The sequence below is a fragment of the Rhinatrema bivittatum genome, chromosome 1 (genome assembly GCF_901001135.1).
Source record: "Rhinatrema bivittatum chromosome 1, aRhiBiv1.1, whole genome shotgun sequence".
Classification (NCBI taxonomy): Eukaryota; Metazoa; Chordata; class Amphibia; order Gymnophiona; family Rhinatrematidae; genus Rhinatrema; species Rhinatrema bivittatum.
This window is the reverse complement of record NC_042615.1, coordinates 660,802,876-660,820,413: the sequence shown is the minus strand read 5'-3', so window position 1 is coordinate 660,820,413 and position 17,538 is coordinate 660,802,876. Positions and strand designations below refer to the sequence as shown.

The following is a 17,538-nucleotide window of genomic DNA, read 5'->3' as shown; positions in this document are numbered from 1 at the left end:
GGCACATGGAACAGCCTCCCTGTGGAGGTGAAGGAGACATGGACAGTATCAGGATTCAATAAAACATGGGACAAGCACAGAGGATCTCTGAGGGATAGAAAGGGAAGATGAGCAGGAAATGTGGCTAGGCAGACAGGATGGGCTATATAGTCTTTATTTGCTGTCATGTTCTCTATTTTTATGTTTATAAATAAAGTTTTGAGCTTCAGCCTAAGTGCTGTTTCTAATTAGAAATGGTCTTTGCTTTGATTCCTGGTGCCTACGTTTTAGGTATATAATGATTTTTACAGATCAGTGGAGTACTAAGGGAGGGTGGGAGGGTATGGGGGTGCGGTCCGCCCTGGGTGACAGCCGGGAGGTCGGCGGCCGTAAGGGGATCCCATCCTGCTCACGCAAGAAGAAGAGGGAGGCCTCCGGGCCACGAGTGGTGGGAGCACTAGGCAGCCCCCTCCACGGGTCTGGAGTAGGTAACTGCATAGACTTTTCTTCTTCCCGCCCCCTGCGGCCCTCAAGAGGAAGTGGTGGGTTTGCACGGGTGGGAAGAAGGAAAGGTCATGCAGGTGCGTCCCGAAGCAGGAGGAAGAGCACCAGCGCTGCCCCCCCCCCCCCCACCCTCCCCACTGCAGATGCAGGAAGTAGAGCCACACCAGCCCCCATGCCGCCTCAAGAAAAAATGAAGAGTCCTCATCTGTCGCGGGGGCTGAAGGAGGAAACTGCTGCTGTGCTTCTGACGGGGAGCAGGGTAGGAAGTGGGAGAGATTGTGTTTGTGTTTATGTGTGTGTTAGAGTATGTCTGTGTGTGTGTGTGTGGGAGTGAGAGCACCCTGTGAAGGGGTGTGTATGTGTGAGAGAGAGGAATGGAGGGAGCCGGTGTGCAGGGGTGTGTGGGGGGTGGAGAGGAGGAGGAGGGACGGAGAAGTGAAGGGGGAGGAGGGATGGAGAAGTGAATCTGGGGGGGTGGGGTGGCAAAGGAAGTAGCCACCCCGGGTGCCCAAATACTTTAGGTGCGTCACTGCTACAGATACAGGACTGATTGGGTCTACTGATATCTGTACATTTCATTTTATATCCAGGCTGTTCAGGGGCTCAGAGGAATGCAGCATGCTAGCTCGCTGCCTTCCTTCGGTATAAATGTCAGCTTTCTTGCACAGCTGATGTCTTTTGCTTGCAACCAAACCTCTTGAGACGTCTTAGGAAATGCCAGTGGTGCAATCTTCACAGAAAAATTTCACAGTCTGAGCTTGTTTTTATTCTTTGCCTTCTAAAATGTTACTACTTTATTTCAGTTCGCAGCATTAAAGGATTTAATGTGCCAGTAAAAGAACAAATATAGTACATAACAAATATTGTTTGTTTTTCCCTTCATATTAGATAGAGAAAAACAAGATTGTTGTTTAAGTGCCAGTTGGCCTATACTTCCTTTTTTTTTTGGTCTTTGGGAAATTTATTAGCTTCTTTTGAATCGTTCTATACTATCAATAAATAAGAAATAAGCAGAACATTTTCCATTTTCTGAACACACATGTATTTCAAAGCAAGGATTCCTCATGTCTCGATGCCCTTGGCCATTAATACAGCATTGGTTTTCTGAAGATATGATTGTAGGGGAGCGTGTGTTTTCCTATTAATTTGTATGTAGTACTTGGCTAAGATTATGAACGTGTGCATGACAGATAATATTTACATAACACAGTAATGAAAATCCATCCAGTCTGCCCAGCAAGTTTCTTATGGTAGTAACTAGTAACTGCCGCCCTGTGCAGGATACCCCTATGTGTCTGTTAAGGGTAGTAACTGCTACTCCATGCCCTTGGAGTATAATGTAAGTTTCTAAGGGGGTTATTTTCTAACCCTATCGCATGCGAAAAGGGACTTTTCACGTGCGATACCTAGATCAGGGCGGAGTCGGGGCAGCGTTAGCACCGGAAGAGGAGGAGTCGGGGCAGCATCGGGGCAGACGCCGTGGACAGCGAAAAGGTAAGGCCCCTCATTGCCGCCAGTAGCGCACCCAATAGCACCACCTTTTACGATGGCGCTATTGGGTGCGAAAGCCGGCAGCGATCGCACCGCGGGGTGCGATCGCTGCCGGCTTTCGCAGGGCCGTCCCCGCTTCACCCCCCGCCCCCGTTACCGCCAAATTCAGAGAGGCTTGCGCTGTTGGAAAATCCAGCCCTAAGATGGTCAGGAAAACTCCTTCCAAAGATGTCTAAAATCCTGCCCCTGCACTCCCCAGGGGGTGAAGACTCCAATGAGTGTCATCAATGATTTTCAAAAATCTCTTACTCACAGTTAGTAGATCCCTTTTGGGAGGGATCCAAGCTGGAATTGTATCTTCACAGGTCCTTGGATTGGTAGGAAGAGGGGCAGAAAAACATTTCCTTCCAGATCTTCACAAAACAATCCCTTCTGGTCCCCAAAAAAGAAATAACACTGAGCTGCTCCTTGCAACCTTGGAGGGCAGGTATCCCCTATCCCTGGCTGTCCCAGATACATTCCCCGTTCCCTAAATCCAGGAAAGGCCCAGGTGCTCCTATCATGTAAAAGTCCAAAATTCCAAAAAATTCCCGTGAGGGAACCCATACCAACCAGGGAGTGGTAGGCAAGGAAATCCCCCACCTTACTCACAGCCTGCCAGCTGGGAGGGCAGAGTCCCTAGAGTAGGCCCAAAATCAACCTAGGTAAAATCTCTAACCCTCCTCCTGAACTGCAACCTGATACTGCCTCCGGAACTCTTGGCAGAGGACTGCTGAAGTGGGACATCCATTCCAGCAACATCAAGGGGAGGGTCTGCACATGAATGGATCCTCCCATAATTATTCCCTCACTAACTGCACTGCCATGACATGTCCCATGGCTTATTGGTAACCCGATAGGATGGTCGAGTTACACATATATGATCAAAAGCCCTTGTTCAAAGAAGTATATTGGCAGAACTTGACGAAAGTTATTCATTCATTTAATTGAGCAGGGCATTTATATTTAGAAATTGCAAGCACCAATGGTGTTACATTTTGTTCAATTCTCATACTCTTTTGCAGATTTCAAATGGAGAATTGTAGAACAAGTTGAGGAATATTCTCATGGTAGTGATCACTCACTTCATTTAAATTTTAGAGAACAATCATGGGTTTCTCATCTTAACACACTATATCCTTATGGTCTTAACAATGAAATAGACTGGCATTCATTAATCTGATCAATATGATTGATAGCTTTACTTAAATGATAGATACAGTGATGTACACCTGATGACATCATTTCCAGTGAGATGCCATAATGAAATATTGGTGAATGCTGAATTATGTTTCTCTTTTATCATGGAACAAGTAAGAGATATATTTGTAATTATACATAATGGTTTATGTTTTATTTTTTATAGAAGACATATCAAAAGAAATAGTGACTGTTCCCTGATGAAGGACCAGCTGTCTGGCAGGTATAGTCAAGCTATTCAATGCATGTAGAAACAATCACAGCAGTACTAAGGTTGTTTACATTTTATTTGCAAAACAAAAATTAATTTAAAAATTGAGAAATGGGACACAAGATGACCAATGATTATATATAAAACAGAGATAATATATATGTGTGAAAATATGTTGATGATGCCTAGAATAATACTGTGGGTTAGAGAGGAATATTTTCTGATAATTCCAATAGTGGCCAATCCAGGTCACAAGAACCTGGCAAGTTCCCAAATAATAGATAGATCCCAGACTGTTAATGCCCAGGGATAAGTAGTGGCTTTCTCAAAGTCTACCTGGTTAATATCAATTTATGGATTTTCCTCCAAGAACTTGTCCAAACTTTTTTTAAACCCAGCTATGCTAACTGCCTTTACCACATACTGAAGAACATAAGAAGTTGCCATACTGGGTCAGACCAAGGGTCCATCAAGCCCAGCATTCTGTTTCCAAGAGTGGCCATGACATGTTTTTTATTTGTATATATAACTTTTTTTTAACAGATGAGAGGGATAATTTTGAATTTTTTAACTCAATCTGTTCTTTACTTAAAGGCACATGGGCTACTTTTGTGTTTTTATCAGAATGCTCTAATTCTTCTTCTCTCTGAATTATGAGCTGCTGGGTGACTGTCAGTCATACCCCTTGTTCTAGTTTAAAAGCTGCTCTATCTTCTTTTTAAATGCTAATGTCATCTGTCTGGTACCACCCTGATTAAGGTGAATCCCTCTTTCCCATAATTTTGCCCAGTTCCTAACAAAACTAAAGCCCTCTTCCCTGCACTAAGATCTCATCCATACATTGAGACTGTGACCTCTGCCTGCCTCTGGGGTCCTGCATGTGGAACAGGAAGCATTTTAGAAAATGCTACCCCGGAGGCTCTGGATTTAAACTTTCTACATAAAAGCCTAAATGTTAGGGGTGTGCATTCGTTTTGAACTTATATGTAAAACGCTACTTTTTTTTTTTTAACTTAAAAAAGTGATGAGGCGAAAACGATCGGATTTCCAACTTATTCAACATAGCTATGTTGAATACGTTGGAAATCGCGATAGTTGATCCTAAATAAAAATTTAAACCCCTCACCCTCCTTAATCCCCCCCAAGACTTACCAAAACTCCCTGGTGGTCCAGCGGGGAGTCAGGAAGCCATTCCTCTATTCCTTTGCGAGGAGCACGTGACGTCCGCCTCACGTCGGAGTGACGCGGCCGTCGCGTGGTCCACCGCGGTTCCGCTCCCGGACCCCTCGTTGGACACAAACGGAACTTTTGGCCAGCTTGGGGGGGCCTCCTGACCTCCCCAAGCTGGCCAAAAGTTCCGTTTGTGTCCAACGAGGGGTCCGGGAGCAGAACCGCGGTGGACCACGTGACGGTCGTGTCACTCGTGACGCGGCCGTCACGTGCTCCTGACCCCCCCAAGCTGGTTCCACTCCCGGACCCCTCGTTGGACACAAACGGAACTTTTGGCCAGCTTGGGGGGGTCAGGAGGCCCCCCCAAGCTGGCTCCTTTGCAAGGAGCACGTGACGCGGACGTCACGTGCTCCTTGCAAAGGAATAGAGGAATGGCTTCCTGACTCCCCGCTGGACCACCAGGGAATTTTGGTAAGTCTTGGGGGGGGATTAAGGAGGGTGAGGGGTTTAAATTTTTATTTAGGGAACCGGTGCACGTATGGACATAGACTCAACTTATGGAATTCTCCATATGTCCATATTGACCGAAATTGACCCCCCTTTTCGACTTATGGACTTATGAACATAAACCTTTTGTCTGCACATCCCTACTAAATGTTGCCAGAATGTCTGTCCCATGTTGCTACCCATGGGAGGGCCTTGTACTGCTGCTTCATGGGTTTTGAGGCACCATCTTTCCAGGAGGACTTGTTGGCTTCTCTGTGGATTGCTGTTTAGCCTGGTTACTGTTGTCTGTGTATCCTTAGTGTTTTCCTGCGTTCTGATTGGCTCAATAGGAGCCAGCCTAGATTGGTCCAGTAGGGATCAGCCTTATTGGCCAGGGTATTTCTTCCACAGCATGGGCTGTGTTCAATGTTGGTTTATCAATTAAGAGTGATTGGTGGTGATTGTTATTCTATGGTTATTCTGCTGTGTTCCTTGTCTCCTGGAGTTCCTGACCTTGTTTGTCATGTAATTCTATGCCTTGTGTTTCTTGTTGGATTCTGTGAGTCCTGATCTTGCTCACCTTGTTCTTGCCTTGGAAAGTTCATCAAAAAGGTACAACAAAGAATAAACTAACCTTGTTCAGTTCCTTATTTGATTCCTAATTGATTTGTGGCAAGCGTATACCAGTTCTGATCCTCAGAGATCTGGCCATGTTGGCTATCCATGTCTTAGCCTAGGGGTTCCCTAACAAATGAACCAGTCCAAAATGAGCCTGAAAGCCACCCAAGTCTAGAGTTCAACTCCAGAGATACAGTAACTGAATTCTTGCTTTGATTCTGCTAATCCTGATCCTTGCCTTGAACCTGTTGTGGCTATTTTGCTATATCCTAGTGCCACAGCCACTATTTTGTGTATGTGTGTGCTCTGTGGAAATAACTCTAAATCCTTGCCTTGAATGTGCTTATTTTCAAACCTTGCCTTAAACTTGCCAGTGCTATTTCGTAGCATTCTATGGCTGCACCCACTATTTTTGTGTATACTTCTTGCTTTGCTGTAATGACTTCGACTTTTTGCTTTGCTTGAATTTGTTCTCAGAGCTGGCACTTTACAGTCCTTGATCTAGTCCTTGTTTTAAAAGATGAAGATCTAATCTGTGTTTCAAACTACAGACCATTCCCGATTCAAAGTTGCAGATCTTGTCCTTGCCTGCAGTCTCTGCTCCAAGCTTCAGGCTCCAAGTTGGGGTCCAAGTTCCAGCTTTGTGCTGGCTCAATAGGAAACGTCCAAGTTCCCCTCATCTAGACAGCTAACTTTCCTTCCCAATCAGTCTCCAGACAAAAATCCTTTTAAGTTTGAAATTATTTATTGTACAAGTAGTTTTAGTTACTTACAATTGTCACTTCCAAACGTATAGCCCCAGGCAAGGACCTTTGTAGCTGGAAATAGGCAGGAGAGGGGGGAGAACGGAGTTGCTTGGGATGCAAGGTGAGAAGATAAGGGGTGCTGAAGCTGATTAATCTTTAGAATTAAAGCGGTAAGAAGAAATATAAAAAAGCTGATCATGTCACAGAGGTTGCAGGAACCTCTAGCTTTGAGGCAGCATGGCTGAGACTGACTAACAGTCTTAGAGAGTGATTATAGGAAATGTCCCCACATGTCCCCACACACTGGGGTTAGGGGGTGAGATCCAATGGTAGCGAGCCTAGGATCTATGTGACACCGGGGGGGGGGGGGGGGGGGGGGGGACGACACATGAAGGGCAGTCCCTTGAGCCAATAAGGCACTTAAGAAGACTCAAGTTAGATTGAGAGGGCACACAGAACCTTCCCAAGTGAGAGAAAGCAAAGGATGAAGGGAACTTCTCTTAAGGGCAAGCTCCCTTAAAGGCAAGGCTCACAGGTTTTTATCATGGGTTACAAAACGGTGTTTCAACACTAAGCACAGTATATACAGACACAAATGTACCCACTGCTGGGGACAGAACAAGCTTTCCTGATGCCAGAGACACTTCCACACCCAAGTCCCAGATTGCCTGCATTTTCTGATTCTGATCTTGTGTGGGCTTCTACTCTTGATTCAGCTCCAGAGTCTTTCCCTTTGTAGGTGTGAAGAAGTGTGTGTGTGTGTGTGTGGGGGGGGTTTTCTGGCCTGAGTCAGTCTGGCTTCACCTGATTCATAGATTTTGATTCCATAGATTGATTCCAGCCTGGTTAAGCCCAAGCCTGGTCCTGACCATGATTCTAGGTCTGTGCTCCATCATATGAAGGGGCTCCTAAGGGCCTTTTAGGGCCACCCATTAAAAGGGAAGCATTGTCAGGCATAGGCTGGGCTTGAACTGGTGCCCCATGGTTTCTGAGGCATTGTGTTTCTAGGAGGAAATCTTGGCCTTCCTGAGGATTGATGTTCAGCCTGGTTCTTGCTCTCTATGGGTCCTTAGTTTTGTTTCTGTGTTCTGATTGGCCCAGCAGGGGCCAGCCCTTATTTGCCCTCCTTGGGCTATGTTCCCTGCTGGTTCATTTATTAATGGCGATTGGTGAGGATTGCTTTTTCCATGGCTGCTCTGCTGTGCTGCTTCTCTCCTGAGTTCCTGGAGCACCATACCTCACCTTGTTTGCTGTGCAATCTTGTGCCTTGTTTCTCAGACGTTGTTTGTGTTTCTTCTTGGACTCTGTAATTTCCAACCTTTCATACCTTGTTCTTGCCTGGGACTGCTCACTACGAAGGTACAACAAACAATAAATTAACCTTCTTCAGTTTCCTGTCCGGTTCCTAGTCTTGCTTGTGGCAGGCATATGCCAGCAGGGAGCCTCAGAAATTGTTTTCAATAGTGACTGTTTATGTCTTAGCACAGGGGTTCCCTGGCAAATAAGCAGACAAAAGTATAACAGCACAATCTGACATACTTTGAGCAGGAAGATTAAGCCTCTTGCTTTGCCAATAGTCATAAAAGGTGACTGGATGTAGCAGCCATCCAAGTGCCCTAAGGAGCAACAAACCTCCAACAAAAACTGACAAAACTTTCACTCCAACAAAGAACACAAAAGACCAAGGTACTGGGAGACAAATGACAACAGAACACAAGACATTGCACTCAGAAATCGCTAGCTAAACTCCTACTATCCTACACTATCCATCAACTCACCTCCTCTCCTCTCTCTCCAATGCCTGACACAAGCTCAAAGAGGCAGCCGCAGGAAGCTGGTACATATAAACAAAAAATAATAACACATGCCATGTAAAATGACATGCAATGCGCTGACGCAGCATGCTGTGCACTAATGCAACGCATGACACGCTGATGCAACGCACGACATGATAATTTCCTCTGCGATGTGATACACAGAATATTAACCTAACCAGGCCTATTTTTTATTGTGGGTGTTATTTCTGCTATATTTATAGCATTTTGATGAATCTAGACCTAAGTTTGTTATAGGTATTGTAGGGGTAAGTGATTTGATTCTGAAGGCTGACATACGAGTCTATCTAAAGTCCATTGCTGGCACAAGACAGTTGTCATGGTTCCACCTGCTATGCAGTTTCCTTGCCAGAAGAGGTCACCAGCAAGCCTCACTCATAGCAGCTCTAGCCAACTCCTTGCTGATCACATGATATGGCAGTTCAAGCCCTACTTAACCCAGCCTGTCCATTTCCTCCTTGCCTCTTCATCAACTCACCTCGTCTCCTTGACCTGGCCATCCTTTTCTTGTTCCTTTGCCTTGCCTTGTGGCCTTCGAGGCCTTCCTGCCTTGCTCTGTGGCCTTCCAGGCCTACTTGCTTTGCTCTGCACCCTTCCAGGCCTTCCCGCCTTGCTCTGTGCCCATCCAGGCTTACCTGCCATGCTCAGTGGCCTCTTGGGCCTTCTTATCTTGCTTGCGGCCTTCTGTCCTTCTAGGTTCGCCTAGCCCTGCCTTGTGCCCTGTTTGGGCCTTCTTATTTATTGTTACCTGTCCTTGTCCAGTCCTTATCTAGTCTTGTCTTGTCCTGTCCGGTCCTGTCCTGCCCAATCCAGTCCTTGTCCTGTCCTGTCCAGCCAGTCCCTGCCTGCTTCTGTTCCAGTCCAGCCTGCTTTGCCTCTGTTCCAATCCAGCCTGCCTAGCCTGTGCTTGCAGGCTGGTATCCAGTCCCTACATGTCTCCAGCCCTAGCCTGGTCCCTGACTCCAGCCAGTGCCTCCAACCCTGTCTGTATCCAGCTCTTGCTTGCCTTTTGTTCCAGCCTTGTCTTCAGCCCTGCCTATACCCAGCTCCCATCTGCCAGATTGTAACTCTACTTCCTGTTTTGTCACCATTATGTTCTCCAGAAGGAAAATCCTACTGGACCCCAGAACATGTGGGCTCAACCCAAGGGGGTTAAGCAGAAGACCATCTCCAGTCCTGCCCTGTAGTCCTGTGTTGCTTCTGTGGGGGTGATCCCAGATCCCAGCCTTCCAGACCATGACAACAGTAGATATAATTTTCAGCCTGCATTTCACTCTGATACCACACTTTCTAATTTAGGAAATACTTTAAAACTACTACTATAATTCTGTAAGTGTCCCTTACCATGAGGGTAAATGCTTGTTTGCTGTTGTTATAAAATTCCTGAAACCTAACAAGTCTCCTGGTCTAGAAGGATATCCTGGTAAATGTTAAAAACATCTAAGTTAGAGGCCTATTTACATGCAGCACATTAACACATTGGCATTAACATTAACACCGATGTTTTCTTATTAATCTGGATTTTTGCATGAAATATACAAAAATAATGCTGATCAATTTATTTGAATTTAATGTGGATTGCATTACTGCAAACATGCATGTTAATGCATGTAAACCTTAACTACACTTTCAGAGGTGTATTTAAAGTTTTTGCATTCAAAGCACAGAGTAACATGGTTTTAATGTGTGGTAATGCAGCACTTAAGTGCTATTTACTAAAGGATGAAGCGCCTATAGTGAATAGAATTTTAAACTCTTGCAATTATGTGCAATAAAAATGCACATTATCCTTGCTGGTGTAGGTATTTAATTCACCATTTGAAGGGGGGATGTTACCTAACTTCATGATGGAAACTGGTATAAACATTATTTCAAAGTAAAGAAAAGTTATTTCAGATTGTTGATCATATTGGCCCATTTCATTACTTAATATAGATGTAAAATTGTTTGCCAAGGTCATTGCAACCAGAATGATGGTAGTTCTTTGGAAGTTAATCCTTGTAGATAAAACTGGGTTTATTGAAGGGAGAAAAATATTTGCTAATATACACAGAACTTTCTAAGTTTACATCATATGCATAGTTCAAAACATCACAGCTTCTTCTGTTTATTGATGCTAAGAAAGCATTTGATGCCATAGACTGGGCATTTATGATAAAAATGCTTAGAGAAGCAGACTTTAGTGCCATTTTTTGCACCTGGCTCCATCAGCTCTACAGACAACCTAAGGCTAAAGAGTTTGTTAATGGATTTTTATCAGAATTCTTTCCACTGAATTAAAGTAGTATCCTCTGTCACCTCTTCCTAATCATGGAACCCTTTTGTTAGCAAGGTTAGAAATAGTCCCTGTATTACAGAATCCAAACTGGTGGAACTGAAAATAAACTGGCAATCTATGTGGATGATGTGCTTATGTATATTACCAATCTGCTGATGCCTTTCCCAATTTGTTGCAAGAAATAACCATTTTTACTTAAGTTTCTAGATTTAAAGTAAATCTAAGTATGACAGATATATTATATGGAAACCTTGTGAAGGGCAGAAGTACATGTGAAATCTAGCATCACTTTTAATAAATATGAAATATTGTTATGCCCCCAACAGTATCTGCAAGCGCATTGGGGTGAAATTTAATTATACCTGTTGAGGTGTAGTTATCGTTCCAAGGATTAACATGCATCACAAGGTTTATTGCGCTCCATGTTACTTCATTTTAATTAATAAGCTGATTTTTACTGCATTATCGGTAATGCAAGAATGCATGTTACCAATAATGTGCAATAATATTTTTAATATGCATTGAGTGTCATATAACGGAAGTTAATGCATTATTGTAACTTTGTAAATAGGCCCCTAAATCCTCCTCAGATTCCTTAATGAATGTCTTTTCTGGCATTTCGCTGCATCCAGGACAACACCGTTTTCCTCTAAGGCAGTGCTTATTAATTTCTGCCAGCTACTCAAGCCACTGTCTCCTCATGCATGGGATTAGTGCCACATCCTTAAGTTTGCCATTAGTAGAAATTGAAAGTGTTTCTTTTGGCCTACCAGGTTTCTATCATTCTTAGCAAGTTGGACATGCAACAGTTGTTGTGGAAAACACACATCACACATGAGTACACACACAATGCCTGCTCCACCTCAGTTTGCACTGGATGATCAAGGCTTTAGTGCTAAGGATATTGACTTCTATGTGAGTAAATTTCAAAGCCACATATGCGAATAAAACCTGGTTTTATGCATATCTATCCAATCAGATGTTTTGGGGTAACGACTCTCCCGCTTCAGTGGTACGGGAGCAATAGTAGGCAATGGGCTTTCTGTTGGTAGGGAGTGAGTCGCTGTAAGATGTTCCCCAAAGTGAAGACTGGTAGAGAAAACTGTTGTTCTTCTTAGAGCTGGGTCTTCTCAAAGGAAACAAGGGACTGAACCCACCCAGGCAGTCTCCTAGGGATAGAAAGGAAAGACAGAGTCTTGAAAGCAATAATCAGGCTCAGCCTGCAGCGAACGGGGCTGGTTTAGGTGAAGGCCCAGCCTGTCCCAGACCAGTGCATGTTTGCCAGCTGTTAATGTGGGCCTAGAGGGCTCGCCAACCGAGCCACAGCACAAGGGCTCACAATTGTCACCCTTATTTTAAAAAATATTATATTGGGGCAGATTTTAAAAGGGTTATGGGCCAGATTTTATAACATGCGCGCGGGCGTAGATTTGTTCCCGGCGCGAACAAATCTACGCCCGATTTTATAGTATGCAAGAGCTGCCGCGCCCTTGTTATAAAATCCAGGGTCAGCGCGCGCAGGGGGTACACAATTGTGCAACCTGCGCGCGCCGAGCCAAGCAGCCTGCCTCCGTTCCCTCCGCCCCCTCCACGCACCTTCCCCTCCCTTCCCCTATCTAAACCACCCCCCCCTGATCTTTGTTGAAGAAGTTAGGCCTGCTTCCGGGCAGGCGTAACTTGCGCACGCCGTCTCTCCATCCCCCGGCCCGGTGGCTGTTCTGAGGCCTCGGTCCCGCCCTTGGAACGCCCCCGGGCCGGCACCCCGCCCATGGCCCCACCTCCGGAATGCCAATTTTTTCAAGCCCTGGGACTTACGTGCATCCTATGGCTTGCGCGCACTGCCGAGCCTATGCAAGATAGGCTCGGCGCGCGCAGGGGGAGGCAGGGGGTAGGTTTTCGGGGGTTGCGCGTGTATCTTGAAAAAGGAGGCAGGTCGTGGGCAGGATGTGGGCGGGGCCGGAGCCTCCAGGCACAGCGGCCATTTGCCGCTGTGCCCGGGATCGCGGGCCGGACGTTGGCCAGTGCGCTCAACCTACACCTGCCCGGAGGCAGGTGCAACTTATAAGTTAAAGGTAAGGGGGGTTTTAGGTAGGGCTGGGGGGCGGGTTAGGGAGGGGAAAGGAGGGGAAGGTGGGGGGGCGGAGGGAACGGAGGAAGGCTGCGTGGCTCGGCGCACGCAATTTGCACAATTGTGCACCCCCTTGCACGTGCTGACCCTGGATTTTATAACATGCGCGCGGCTGTGCGCGCTTGCTATAAAATCGGGCATAGATTTGTGTGCACTGCGTTGCGCGCACAAATCTACACCCACGCATAATTCTTAAAATCTGGCCCATTATGTATTATTAAAAGTATTTATTTTCTGCTTATAGCAGAACAACTGTGATCAGGGGATTAAATTTTAAAACAAGAAACAGAGAAATGACGGCAGAAAAAGACCAAACGGCCCATCCAGTCTGCCCAGCAAGCCCTCACACTTATTTTCCCATAGTTATCAGTTTCACCGACCACGAAGTTCAGGGCCCTTCTTGGTAACTGTTTGATTCAAATTTCCTGCCACCCCCTGCCATTGATGCAGAGAGTAATGTTGGAGATACAAATAAAAATAGATACAAATAAAAATTATAATATAATGATAAAAACAAAACAATCATCACCAACAACAATGCATTACACAACATTGTTTTCAGGCCATGATAGCACAACTACCTTTCTATCAAATCAAATACTGAAAAAAAAACTTCTGGGAACAAGAGGGCTTTCAGCTGATTATGAACCACGATATCATCTAGTCCTGGTTAAGAATCTGACAACACATTCCAGAGAGCAGGTCCAATCGAGAAAAATGCTCAACAGCGTATCTCAGCAAAGCTGCCAGACTTTATGGGAGGAACAACCAATAAAAATTTCCCAAAGGAGCGTAAATCACAATTAGGAGTATGAAAATTAAATTGCTCAGCAAGATAGGAAGGCCCATCCTGTTTCAAGGATTTAAATATTAAAATCAAACTTTTAAAGGTCAGACATTGCTTTACAGGAAGCCAATGTAATCATCGAAAAATGGAGTTATGTGATCCCATTGATGACCCCCCCCCTCCCCCCCAAAAAAATAAAATAAAATAAGCCAAACATCCATATTCTGTAGGACCAAACTGGCTCTAAGATGAGACTGCAGAATCTTACAGTCTAATAGGCCGATGCAATAAAGTGCATTTCCTTGAACACATGGTTTTGCTCACTTGTAAACACACATTTTATGCAGGTAAGCATTGTTCCCAATGCAGGAAGGAGTTTTACCTGCACAAAATGTGCACTTTAAAATGCACACTCAGCTCAACGCCCTCACATGGAAATCCCATGCAAATGATGCCCTCCCAATTCAGAGAGGTGCGCTGGCTGAGCGCAGATTTTCTCTACTCCTGGTTAGAGGTGAAGTAAAGTTTCTAAAACTGGATCCGCCAGCGGGGCTCCCCCTACCTGAAATTCAGTGCACAGGCTCTTAACACACGGGTTAATGCATCGGCCTGTAAGTGAGTACCTGTGGCAGCAGGAGTAAAAGTGACTTGTCCAGGGTCACGAGGAGTTTAACTGGGAGCACGAGAAGTAGGATTTGAAGCCTGGTGTTCTTGTTTCTCAGCTCTTTGCTCTAACCACTAGGCCACACCTCCTCTTGTTTTACCTGCCTTGTTTTATTCTCCAATTACATGGTATCTATCTTTAAGAGCAAAAGCTGGGGTGCAGGAGTCTTTAGTTTCTGTGCTGTTGGTCTTTTTTTTTTTTTTTTGTCTCAGTGTTTTAAAGTGTGATAAAGTGGTTCATCTGGGTGTTCCAAAAAGGAGGATGTTGATAAAGAGAGCAACCATGAGAGGAGTGTGCTAAGAGGTGAGATTAACTAGGGCGGGGAGTTTCAAGAGATGTTAGAAGAGCTGGGGAGAAATGGAATCAGGACAAGAGCAGCAGGGTGCAAGGGGAGAAAAGCAGGGAGGAAGACAACAGAAGCAGGATAAGGAAAATGGGAAGCAGTAGGCTAGAGATGGGTGAAGAGGTGCAGGGAGGAAAAGACAGAGGAGAAAGCAAGGGAAGTAGGGGGGCACCAAACAAAGGAGGAAGGAGGAAGATGGGAGGAGAGTGGAAGGAAGCACCAGGCAGGGAAGGGCCCTCAGCACATGACCTGGACAGAAATAGCACCAGTTCTGCATTGCAGTCAGCGCATCCGGTCAGTCCATGTCATTTGCAATGCACAAGGTCCCACTAACCCGACAGATTCCCTCTTTCCCACACATACATATGGGGCAAAGTTGTACAAGTGCTCAGTTGCTGCCATTTGTGAAGATGTTGGGAGTGGGGCAAAAAGGAAGCTTGCTAATTCCTACCCCAACTGCATTATGGCCACTTCTGAAGCAGTAAAGGGTGAACCTGACTGCTGGGAGAAAAAGAGTTGGAAGAGCTGTCAGGCTAGTGGGCCACTGCAAGTGATTTTTAGGGGGTGGTGGGAAGGAGAAAGTCATGGGGCCCTTGCTTGCAATTCTAGAGAAGTAGTAGAAAGATGGAGCAGGGCCTCTCGACCCTTGCAGAGTCCAGGGGATGGCAGGAATAGGAGAACATTGGGGCATACCAGTCTTTTCTTGTTTGTCATGGATGGAGGTGCAGAAGTTTACCCAAGCTAGCACAGCTTGCTAGCTTGGGTAAATTTCTGCACCTCCATCCATGGTCTGGCCACCAGATGACCCTATCCCTATATTATAATACTTGAGTAAGGAGCCAGCCACACCCCTCAATCCCTCCCACCTGGAAAATCTGGATTGGATGACTGAAGGCCATTTAGCCCAGCCAATTTATGAAACTTTGGGTTCAGTTTGAGAAAGCAAGGGAAAAGTATAGATATTTAAGTTTTACACTCTGGTGAATCCTCCCAACTTCATCCAAAAGGAGTTTCTTTTGGAAGTGATACCTCACCGTGCACTCCCTGTCAGAGAGTCCTTCTAGTTTATAGAGAGAGAGGTTTTAAGTCTGATTCCCTTTAGGGGCAAAAAGGCTCTCATCAGGGAACCAAAGACCTGTGAGCCTTCTCTAAACCCTAGGTGGGCAAGCACCAGTGATGGATCCTGCTGCGAGAGACAGTGAGGGCAGAAGATGGATCCAGTTTACCCTTTAAAGAATTTTTTGGACTTTAGCAGAGTGGGGAGGTTTTTGGATCCCCTCCCCCCTTCCCCACTAGGATTGCAAAACTGAGAAGCAGCCTGATCCCATAGACTTTTCCCCAAGAAAGGTTCCCCAGAAATAAAATATCAGTAAATACAGGAAAGAACCACTAAGGAAGGAAGAACAAGAGCAGGAGACCCCAATTGGATGTCCCCACACCAAGGGACCAGGACGGGCTGGGTGTCCAAGGAGAAGATGTCCAAAGGTAGGGTTTTTGCAATAAAGTTGGGGGACCCCCTCCACTAGGATTCCCTCACAGTTGCTGGGTATGCTGCACACATTAAAAAAATCACCAAGGGGCTACCCAAATGCCTGGAAAAAGGACGCCTACCTACCTAGAGCCACACATGTACCAACATTTAGATGTAACTTCAATGTACCTTTAATTTATGAGTCTTAATCAATAAACTTTTATTTAACACCCAGACCTGGTCCTATCTGAATTCTTACAGCCTCTCACCCCATGAGAAGCACTTATAGTACACACACACACACACACACACACACTGGGAACCTTTTAATATCATCTCGGCCATAAGCGAGTCAGAGCAGCCCCTGAAGAAATAAATTAGTTATGTGCCCTAAGGAGCAACAATCCTCCAACAAAGGCTTTACACATTTTTGGGGGTTAACGTTCACATTAGTACCAAAGTCATACTATGAAGGGAAAGTTTTAGCGTGCCCTCAATAAAATTTATTACACAGCATGTCAAGTGGAATTTTTATGTGCACATAAAAACTAAAAACTTTTTAGTGTGTTTTATTGCATAGGCTTCTTAAAGACCTATATATATATATATATATATATAGGTCTTTAAGAAGCCTTCTCCTCTAAGATATATATATATCTTAGAGGAGAAGGGAATATGGTAGAGACATTCCAGTACCCTGAGGGTATACATAACTCACAAGGGGCAGGGAGTTTGACAAGGGGTCACGATATGAGACTAGAGGTGGGTAGTCTGTCTCAAGAATATCCGAAGGAATTACTTATTCACAGAAGGAGTGGTAGATGTACAAGACAGTTTTCAGGTAGATTGGATGGGAAACAAATAGTATTGGAACTGAAACCTGCATGCGACAGGTCTGCAGATTTCCTAATCAGTGAGGAAATGAGAACAGAGTTAGAGATCAAGGAAGGTCTGCAGTATCGCAACGGGCAGGGGAAATAAGTCCACTTGAAGGAGTTCGATTCCATGAACCCCTGAAGACTGCACCCCTGAGACGCCTCTCGTCTCTTCATGCCTGCAGTGAAACGCACAGCCATCTTGATTTACTAACATTTGCAACGCAAACGGAACCTAATACGTAGTGACGTATTCACGCACTAACATTTAGTGAAACGTAACTCCATTTTGGAATCATAATTTGTATTGTATTAATACGAACGCCACCGCAAATGTCTAACCCGTCAATTAAATGACGAAACAATAGTCTGATCATAAGCTACACCTACTAGAGACCACGCTAGCTATTGCTTGTTCAGCAGTTTGTAAATTGTTTGTTCAGCAAAAACCAGAACGCATGTGTGAAAGATAAGAACTGTAAAGTGCATAAAGGTTTGCTCCTAAGGGGGCGTGGCATGCAGTTGTACTGAGCCTTTGTCTTAGCTGCATCTTGCTGGCAATAAAAGTCTATCTTTACGGATCAGTTGTCTGGGCCTCCTTACTGACTAAAAAGAGACGGTTACACACTGATGGACTAGTGGTCTGTGCTGCTAGATTTCTGTTTGTCAGCAAAATTGCAAAAGAGATGTCCCTTTCAAAATGTGCCTATTAT

The 17,538-nt window shown here is 45.1% G+C and overlaps 1 long non-coding RNA gene across 1 annotated transcript; it reads left to right on the top strand.

Moving 5' to 3' along the window:
- Positions 1 to 646: 646 nt before the first annotated feature.
- Positions 647 to 9,741, top strand: LOC115081898. The gene is made up of 3 exons (XR_003853978.1): positions 647 to 742; positions 3,380 to 3,436; positions 9,383 to 9,741. It is a non-coding gene; the product is annotated as an uncharacterized LOC115081898 (long non-coding RNA).
- Positions 9,742 to 17,538: the final 7,797 nt, after the last annotated feature.